Source organism: Pistacia vera, unplaced genomic scaffold, assembly GCF_008641045.1.
Source record: "Pistacia vera cultivar Batoury unplaced genomic scaffold, PisVer_v2 Contig235, whole genome shotgun sequence".
In the NCBI taxonomy this organism is placed as follows: domain Eukaryota; kingdom Viridiplantae; phylum Streptophyta; class Magnoliopsida; order Sapindales; family Anacardiaceae; genus Pistacia; species Pistacia vera.
In genome coordinates this window covers 404,437-415,125 of record NW_022196041.1, presented here as the reverse complement: position 1 = coordinate 415,125, position 10,689 = coordinate 404,437, and the positions used below count along the sequence as shown (strand labels likewise).

The window sequence follows — 10,689 nt, the reverse complement described above, 5'->3', positions numbered from 1 at the left end:
TGTTTCTTTAATTGTGTAATGCATAACTCGGAAACACATGATATATATATAGGCAACTCATGGTACATTACTTAAGTCCTTGAATAGTCTCCCCCTCTATTTTCACGCTCAGTAAGTAAAGATTTCTATAACTTCTTGATGTGGATAGTAATATTGTTTGTCCTCTCTCATTGACTAATGCTTGTATGCTAAGACTCATTGGCCTTAAGTAAGACATCTTTGTCTTGTATTCATTTCAAAGGATAGAGGTGGATCTCTTCAACTTATCTACCAGATCCATTAATTTCTTCTTTAGCATAATTACATCGCTTTTTCTTAGTGGAAGAATAAGGTGTCCCATCATTGGGTAGATTGCAGAAAATTTGTGTAGAATTTCTCAACAAAATGACAAACTTGAAAAGCACTGCCGACGTGTATCCCAATTTTGTTGAGAAATTCTACCCCATGATGTGGACACCATATATTCTTTCACTAGGAAAAAGTGCTTTTAAGTAAAAGTTGATGACCTGGTTCACACTCTAGTCAAGTTTTTTATCTCAATTTTTATTTTATTTTTTTCTATATCTAACAAGAACTAAGATAGTGTTGAATTCCAATACACGTTTCTGATTTAAAATTAGCATCCTATGAAATAATTTTACCCAGTTATAAATAGAGGATCTATGGTCACCTAGCTTTGCCAACCTCGTTAACTTCTTTCTTTTTTTAAGTTTCTGGAAATACAGTGGCAATTTGAAAATAATATTGAAATCTGACAACTTGCAAGAGGATAATGTGATGTTGAAATTCAATGCAATATATTTTCAAGTAGATTATATTTCAATCTACACCTATATACTAAACTAGCATATAATTTATATGAATTAATTGTTTAATTCTACACGACATGGATAAGTGCAATTAAATTTAAGCATTGATTTGATTATTGATATATTTTTTACTAGAAAAACCATAAACCAGTTAAATCAATTGAATTGATTTCTGAAAAGTTTAATTTAATCCAATCTATCAAACTAGTTCTTTAAATATTTGATCTAATCTCATCTTCGTAACTTAGTGAACTCAAAAATAAATAAGAAAATAAAGTTAGACTTAATTTATTAGGTTTAATCAATTAATTTAAATGTTTGGAACATTACCTAATTATATATATTTGAGTTTTGTCAATTAAGTATAAAATGTGTTTGGATGAAAGAGATTGATCTAAACCTAACTAAAATATTGATTTTTGCTTTAAATCATTAATAAATCCAAAAAAAAAGTTATTACTAATATTTAGAAAAAAGGAAATCAATTGTTAATTGTATAGAGATAAATATATGTATGATAGCCCTCCCATAGTCCCCACCATATAGCTATCTTTCGGCATATATATCATATGTTTGAACTAAAATCTATTAATCCGTGCAAGCAAAGCAATCAAAACACAAACAATTCATGCATAAACATGAGTATTACTTGGTTAATTATATTCTCTAACTATTCTCCTCAATAACATATTAACAATTTTCTCCCATTTATGGATCTTATTTCTTATTATTTAAAAGTTGAAAACAATTTGTAAATGATAAAATTTTAGCATAGTGTCCTGAAAAAAAATAGGTTCGTGTTATTGGCTTCAGATCATATTATAGTGATTAATGATATTTAGTTATTATTTAAGACTATTAATTAATTTCCCCCACTAGAGTAAGACTACTTAATTAAGTTTGAAATTAAATGACACTTACTTGTCCCCTAATTAGATGTGGAACGAAATCCAACAGCTCACAGTACTAGACATAAATACGTAAGAGACCAGGGAAACAGTGCAAATACCTCTTAAAGATTGTTGACAACCCCATTGCTTGTGATATTATGTAATGCACATCGTAATTCGAAAAACTCTGACATATATGGACAACTCATGATACACACCTTAAGGCTTGAAAAGTCTCCCACTCTTTTCACGCTCAGAAAATAAAATTTGTTAAACCTCTTGATGTTGATACTATCGTTGCTTGTCCTCTAGCATTGACAGATGCATGTATGCTCACCGTGTTAGGTTGACATAAAAGCGTCGTCTTGCATTCATATCTAAAAGTAATAGTCTGCAACGTCCATGCATGCCGTGCTTAAAAAAAACTTTAATTTTAAAACACGAGTGGACCACTTCAACTTAATAAGATCTAGCAGCTCTATTGTTCACATACTGTATTTGCAAGAATTTCCTTTGTTTTATTCTATGTCTGTTGTTTTGTTGAGATTTCACACATTATTTTCTGCAACTTGCCGGCCCCTTCATCATGTGGACACTAAGAAATATCATGTTATTTAGAACGTAGTTGACACTCTAGTCAATGTCTTTGTCTTTAACTACTGAAAAAGACCTTAACAGATACATTGAAACTTACAAGAATTGGTGCTTGAAGTCTTCAGCTTCGTTTATTCCATGTCGGTGTTTTGCTGAGATTTTCACACATGAATTTTCTGTAACTTTGGCAGCACCTTCATCATGATGTGACACTAAGAAAATATAATGTTATGTTAAAGAATGGAATTCTGATCACATACGTAATTGAGAGTTTAGTCAAGGTCTTTGTCTTTACCACGAAAAAAGACCTTGAAGATTGCCCATTACTTTACATCTTTTCCTTCAAGTTCTTTCACTTGCTTCTGTGTGCTTACTGCTATTCCTTTCGCTTAGAACTAAATTTGGGCCACCTTATTTCCATCTTTGGACCTGATTTCGGTATTTTTTATCAGGGAAAAGTAAATGTATGATATTGTTAAATGCTACAATGTTCTTTGTTTCATTATAATTAAAACTTTAATTCCGATGATAATAATAATAATCAGTGGTAGGTTAATTTGAGGGTTAAACACAAATTAACCCCTCCAAATTTTAATAAATAATATCAAAATATAATTTTAAGGGTGAAAAATATTATTATATGAATTTGAATTTTTTTTGTGGAACAGGGACGGGTCGCTTCAACCCTGATGATAATAACAATGAAAATAAGATGAACTTATAATATACAACATTGACATACATGTTCAAGCATCGGTATTTACAATATCCCAGATTGAATCAAACAGAATAAATACGCCTAGTTTGAGAATGCATGGCCTTGCTGAAACTAGACTAACAGAGGTACAAACATCTTAAAAACCCAGCTGAAGAAAGCATCTTTAGTCATGAAATTTTATGGCAGATGCCTTAGAGGACAGAAAACCTATAATCATCTAGTTCATCTTACGTAAAACTCTAGAACCATTATGTAAACCGAATACCTTCCACTAGTGTCAGAGATATGGTCTCAGAATTGAGCGGACAGATATCCTCCATTGATGTAAGTTTTCTTATGCACTCTGAATTGAATAAACTAGAGATCATGTGCAGATGGGTGGAAGATCCAAACCACTTTTTATCTGGGAAAGTTTGGGGCTGAGCTTCCTCTTGAATTCTGATCCAAGTTGTTCTAATTGGAAATCGCTGCCTAGATCTAGGATCTGAGATCACTTCTTGAATGATGGTTTGTGATTCAAGCATGCTAACCACCTCTGACATAGTAGGCCTCAATGTCGAGATGCATTACACATAACACCACTTGTACCTTTCTTTCAGCCTTCCTTTGTCAAACTTATACTCCAACTTAGATCCAATATCTCCATCAAGTTTCATTTCTGTTGCAAATTAACGCTGCAAGCATCCAAGCCAAAATACAACAACATATATATATATATATTTTAAAACCATGGATTGCAACAATCACTAATCACACGAATTTACCCACTCAAAAGGCAAACACATACATTTTGTGCCCCGTAATTGCATTGCTTCTCCCACACCTGAACCATTAACAATCCAATTAACCAATCATAGAAATTATTCCTTTATGCAAAAGCAATTCAAAAATCAAAATAAACATCTGATATCTTAGCATTTAATTCCCAGTCAAGTATTATTTTCAAGGTACTTGTTGCCCAGTCCAATTTCAAGGTACTTGCCCCTGAACCTACTAACAATCCAATTAACCAATCAATAGAAACTATTCCTTTATGCAAAGCATTCAAAATCAAATAAACATCACCGTGCTTACCAACAAGCATGTGCAAGACAGTTATTTTCTATGTACTCATAAACCAACAATAACTAATTTCCTTCAACACAATATCCAAAGAGCTTGACAAGATTTGGCTGTTGCAAACCAAAATCATGCCTATCTCATTCACAAACTCAATTTCCTTGCCTTGATGGGAAGAAAGCTACTTCACAGCAACAACGAGACCACTGATAATGGGCCTTGCATTGAGTAATTATTATATGTACACATTCATATCCAGTCTTACACTAATGTTGAGTTAGTGATTAAATGCTAAAACTGACTAACCAAGGTAGTAATGAAATCCAACTAGAGTTTCTGAATTAAACAACTAAGATAAACTAGTGGTATCAAATGAACCAAAATACCTTAAGAGTGAAGATATATAATAAGTGTATTACTTCCACATATATTCAAAATAGCACGTTTGAACTAATTAGAGAATTTTTTAACCAGGTTGAGAAAGAAACTAAGACGAGGTTGTCTTTTACTTGTTTTGTTGAACCCGGAAGCTAATACAAAGCCACATGATAAAATTTAATATAAGATAATACTTCATGATAAAAATTCAACAAGCCATTTGAAAATACAGACTTTAACTCCATTGCTAAATGAAATCTGGGTGTACTTCTGTGCTACTGATTTCTCCTTCCAACTTGTTAAAGGTCAAATCACTGTATAAAAATAGTAGGAAAATGAACATATAGTCAAAATATGTTGTCAAAAGAAACCTTACATCATTAAGCATCCTAGAAATAGTAGCAAACTTTAAGTGCAAAAAGCAGAACATAGTACAGAAAAGCATATGGACATAAATACATACTCAAATCCTAGAGTTACAGGAAACACTCTCCCTGGTAGTCCTATAAACTCTTAGCTAAAGAAATCAAACTTGCAAAATACCATTAAAACTCAATAAGGATGATATGCATCCAAACCATATCTCACTCATAAGGATGATATGCATCCAAACCATATCTCTTCTAGTTACCATCACTAAATCGGTTCTTAAGTTAACATTTCAGCTTCTTCATTTGCGCCTCCATGTGCAAATATGCAAATGACCATTCCTTGCATCAGCAACAACCATATTGCTTTCTTTACAATTTATTGATCATGGTTATTCCACATCTACATAAAGCCAACAATGATGTGGCAAATACTCAAAAACAATGCATGGACATACTTTTAGACAGAGAATTTCCATGCCCAAGTAACTTTGTGTCCCTTTTAGAATGCAAAAACCATCTGCATATAAAAAACTTTCTTTCGTATGGGTCATCCCTTATGGTTATATCTAAAATGTAGAAACCAGCAGTCAACTACCATACAACTTATCATACTATTTTTGGCTAACATGAAAGTTTTCTATCTCCTGTATTAAAGCGAAACATGTGACAATCATGGGGTTATTCATTACCATGGAAATTTCAAGTATTCTTTGGTTAGTCTATGTTCTCCTAGATTTAATGTGACTCTGCACGGTCCTTAAATTTCTCTAATCAGTAAACGATACAAAGTTAGAAACAGAATATATAAAAAGCAATGAATGTACCTGATCTAAAGAGATCAATAAAGTTTATGCTTACAGTACATGCAGGTTGCTGATTTCCCAAATTTTTTTAGGGATAGATCCAGACATATTCAAGCATCTCAAAACCCTAAAGAAACATTTGATATTATTTAATGGCTCTAATTGCATATGCTTTACTACTAAGAGTAAAAATATTAATAATTCTGGAAACATATAACTAATTAGAAACAGTAAGCATACACGTATTTAATGTTCTTGTTGCTCAAATTTGGAAATTTGAACTTTGGCCCGTTTATATCACTGATTCTCCTGTTTACAGAGAAGATAACATTAACTATAATGGAACATTCAACTCCTAACAATCAATTAGATGAGAGACAAATGGCAAAGAGTTGAAGAAGATCCTTCTACTCACAGGTCACTCAAATTTCCCAGACCAAAAATGGAGTACGGGATAGGTCCTTCCAGTCCACATGAATGCATTTCTCTTTAATATTTCAACAAAACAAAAGGGAGGGCAATAAATCTGTAAATCAGGATCCACCATACAGATAAATTCTGTAACAGAATAATATGTAAAAGATGAAGTCCTTACAGCCTTTGGAGACTAGTCCATCCCCCAATAAATTCTGGTATAGTGCCAGTAAAGTTATGATCACTTATTCTAAAGCAGACAACAAAGTGAAAGGTATATTGTTAATATTTAACCATCTAGATGAGAGGAGAAACGAAACAAGAGTACTTACAAATCTGTCAAGTTCTTTAGGTTTCCTAGTGACCTAGGAAAGTCTCCAGAAAATCAATTGGCAGAAAGTATCCTGAAACTATAAATCGGGCACCAAACCACAGTAAACATATGTTTGTTTTTAAAATTCTATTATATTGGACACATATTATACTTTCAATATTAAGAATTATGATATCATACAAAGTAATTAATTGGACCAAATAGCCAAGCTCTGGAGGGATGGTTCCATTCAATTGGTCGTCATCAAGGCACCTAATTTTGTTTTTACGATAAAAAAAATGATGAGAAATAAACAAGAATAGCATTGACTAGAAAAACAGAAGCATTGAGATTTTAAGGATTGAAGCATACAAGCCACTGATGAGATTGTTAAATGATCCCCACTCAGTGGGAATTTCCCTCGTTAAACGGCCGCTGCATAAGAATGTTTGTTCATGATAAACAAGTGATCCTTAATTATAAGTTTCAAAGAAGAACAACAGAGATAAGTGTACTTACATTTTATTCAAATGCTGCATGAAGCCCATTGCCTTGGAAGTGTGCCATTAAGGTAATTGCAGGAAAGATCACTATTAAGAAGAAGGAGATGAATAATTAAAGTACCAATCAGACAAATATTCACAAAACCGCATGCCATGTGCTTTCACTTAGTCCAAATTCCAGTAAATATACTCCAGTAAACGCATTACCTATATCCAAATTTTAAAGAAAAAGAACACAAATCAGTGTTTTGTTGTTTTCAACAAATATACAGTTTCATGGTTAAAATTGTGCAACCATCTTTTGAGTATTATAATCAATTTTAAAGAAACAGAAAGTTGCTTATGAAAATAAAATAAATATTGATATCAAATCAGAAAACAAAACAAATCCTAAATAATAAGGGCTAGCCCTTCAAATTAGCGAGATGATATTAGTGCCGAAGTGAACTAAACATGAAAATAGTTCTTACATTTCTTCGAGAAATAGACGATGGATCAGTTCTGTTCGAATCGTGCCTGGAAGACTCAAATATTTGAATCATCTGCAATTAAAAGGAATAAATTAGAATACAATTCCATTACAATTACAAAGCTTGAAATCACTTTGGACCGTAGAAGTAATTTCCATTAAACAAAAATAGTCAGTTTTGAATGTAAATTCTCTTAACATTTGTATAGAGTAGAATAATTGAAGCGGTTCAATTATTTGATTATTGTTCGTGAAGATAAATAAACTGAATTGAATCAATTAAAATTTATCTAACACGAAACCAATTAATTGAAAAGGCGCTTACATGATTGTGATGTGAGAGAAGTTGCCAATAATGCGATTACAAGCGATCAAGTTGATCTGCAGATTAGTTGACAGGGGAGTGGCTAAAGGGAGCTTCAGTGATTGGCAAGGATCCTCAATGGTAATCATGAGTCTGGCGCTCATTTTCGCAGCTATTTGTAGCACAACCACTACATATGAGTCGTTGCCGCTAATCACTCTTCGAATACAAAATGTTTCAAAACCTTACCCTTTTTTTCTTTTTTCTTTTTGAGTGAACAAGTCTACCCACCCAAGGTTTGGCGATTCTACAAGTTCCCACCCATGGTTTCATCGATTTTATATTCTAACACTATATAAAGTGCTATTACTATACTGTTGTTAACAAATAAATTAATAAATTAATTTTTAATCTCCAAATTAGATTTAGAAAAATCATCTTACTTTCAAATATTTTTCAATAACACCCTATTCTTCAATTTTTATAAAAAAATCTAAAACCCTAAAGAGAGGGGGATGGTGACCGATGGGCTAATGGGGTTAGGTTGGTGGGAATTTTGGAAAGCAGATGCCGAAGAAGCGATGGGTGGTGATGAGGTCAAAACCACGTTTTATCTAAGGAAAGTTTGGGGCTGAGCTTCCTCTTGAATTCTGATCCAAGTTGTTCTAATTGGAAATCCCTGCCATAGATGCTAGGATCTGAGATCAATTCTTGAATGATGGTTGTGATTCAAGCATGCTAACCACCTCTGACATAGTGTGGCCTCAATGTCGGAGATGCATTAAACATAACAGCCCACTTTACCTTTCTTTCAGCCTCTTCCTTGTCAAACTTATACTCCAACTTTAGATCCATAATCTCCATCAGTTTCATTTCTGTTGAAATTAAAGTCTGCAAGCATCAAGCCAAAAATACAACAACAATATATATATATTTTAAAACCATGGATTGCAACAATCAAATATCACACGAAATTTACCCATCCAGAAGGCAAACACATACATTTTGTGCCCCGTAAATTGCATGCTTCTCCCACACTGAACCTATTAACAATCCAAACCAATCAATAGAAATTATTCCTTATGCAAAAGCAATTCAAAAATCAAAATAAACATCTGATATCTTAGCATTTAATTCCCAGTCAAGTAGTATTTCAAGGTATGTTGCCCAGTCCAATTTCAAGGTACTTGCCCCTGAACCTACTAACAATCCAATTAACCAATCAATAGAACTTCCTTTAGCAAAGCAATTCAAAAATCAAAATAAACATCCCCGTGCTACCAACAAATGCATGCAAGACAGTTATTTTCTATGTACTCATAACCAACAATAACTAATTCCTCAACACAATATCCAAGAGGCTTGACAAGATTTGGCTGTTGCAAACCAGAAATCATGCCTATCTATTCACAAACTCAATTTCCTTGCCTTGATTTGAAGAAAGCTACTTCCAGCAGCAACAACAGTACCATCTGATAATTGGCCTTGCATTGAGTAATTATTATTGTACACATTCATATCCAGTCTTACACTAATGTTGAGTTAGTGATTAAATAGCTTAAAACTGACTAACCAGGGTTAGTAATGAAATCCAACATAGAGTTTCTGAATTAAACAATCTAAGTAAACTAGTGGTATCAATAGAACAAAATACCTTAAGAGTGAGATATATATAAGTGTATTACTTCCACATATATTCAAAATAGCACGTTTGAACTAATTAGAGAATTTTTAACCAGGTGAGAAAAGAAAACTAAAGACGAGGTTGATCTTTACTTGTTAGTTGGTGAACCCGGAAGCTAATACAAAGCCACATTAAAATTTAATATAAGATAATACTTCATGATAAAAATTCAACAAGCCATTTGAAAATACAAGACTTTAACATGTCATTGCTTAAATGAAATCTGGGTTTACTTCTGTGCTACTGATTTCTCCTCAACTTGTTAAAGTCAAATCACTGTATAAAAATAGTAGGAAATGAAAATATAGTCAAAATATGTTGTCAAAGAAAACTTACATCATTAAGATCCTAGAATAGTACAAACTTTAAGTGCAAAAAGCAGAACATAGTACAGAAAAGCATATGGACATAAATACATACTCAAATCCTAGAGTTACAGGAAACACTCTCCCTGGTTAGTCCTATAAACTCTTAGCAAAGAAATCAAACTTGAAAATCACATTAAAACTCAATAAGGATGATATGCATACAACCATATCTCAACAATAAGGATGATATGACACCAAACCATATCTCTTCTGTTACCATCACTAAATCGGTCTTAAGTTAACATTTCAGCTTCTTCATTTGCGCCTCCATGTGCAAATATGCAAATGACCATCCTTGCATCAGCAACAACCATATTGCTTTCTTTACAATTTATGATCATGGTTATTCCACATCTACATAAAGCCAACAATGATGTGGCAAATACTCAAAAACAATGCATGGACATCTTTAGACAGAGAATTTCCATGCCAAGTAACTTTGTGTCCCTTTTAGAATGCAAAAACCATCGCATATAAAAAACTTTCTTTCGTATGGGTCATCCTTATGGTTAATCTAAAATGTAGAAACCAGCAGTCAACTACCATACAAACTTATCATTAATTTTTGGTAACATGAAAGTTTCTATCTCCTGTATTAAAGCGAAACATGTGACAATCATGGGGTTATTCATTACCATGAAATTTCAAGTATCTTTGGTTAGTCTATGTTCTCCTAGATTTAATGTGACTCTGCACGGTCCTTAAATTTCTCTATCAGTAAACGATACAAGTTAGAAACAGAATATATAAAAAGCAATGAATGTACCTGATCTAAAGGATCAAAAGTTTTATGCTTACAGTACATGCAGGTTGTGATTTCCCAAATTTTTTAGGGATAGATCAGACTGAAAGAGATTGATCTAAACCTAACTAAAATATTGATTTTTGCTTTAAATCATTAATAAATCCAAAAAAAAAAAAAAAAAAAAAAGTTATTACATGAATATTTAGAAAAAAGGAAATCAAATTGTATAATTGTATAGAGATAAATAATATGTATGATAGCACTCAC

The 10,689-nt window shown here is 32.6% G+C and overlaps 1 long non-coding RNA gene across 4 annotated transcripts; it reads right to left on the bottom strand.

The window, feature by feature from the left end:
* Nucleotides 1-4,695: 4,695 nt before the first annotated feature.
* Nucleotides 4,696-7,904, bottom strand: LOC116131625. 4 transcript variants are annotated; one of them, XR_004128271.1, is made up of 9 exons: nucleotides 7,647-7,904; nucleotides 7,323-7,394; nucleotides 6,869-6,939; nucleotides 6,722-6,784; nucleotides 6,551-6,622; nucleotides 6,369-6,446; nucleotides 6,038-6,286; nucleotides 5,863-5,931; nucleotides 4,696-5,749 (listed from the first exon to the last, which is right to left on the bottom strand). It is a non-coding gene; the product is annotated as an uncharacterized LOC116131625 (long non-coding RNA). The 4 variants fall into 4 exon arrangements; XR_004128270.1 differs by having other exon boundaries at nucleotides 4,696-5,931; nucleotides 6,038-6,109; nucleotides 6,218-6,286; XR_004128269.1 differs by having other exon boundaries at nucleotides 4,696-5,931.
* Between the last annotated feature and the right edge of the window lie 2,785 nt (nucleotides 7,905-10,689).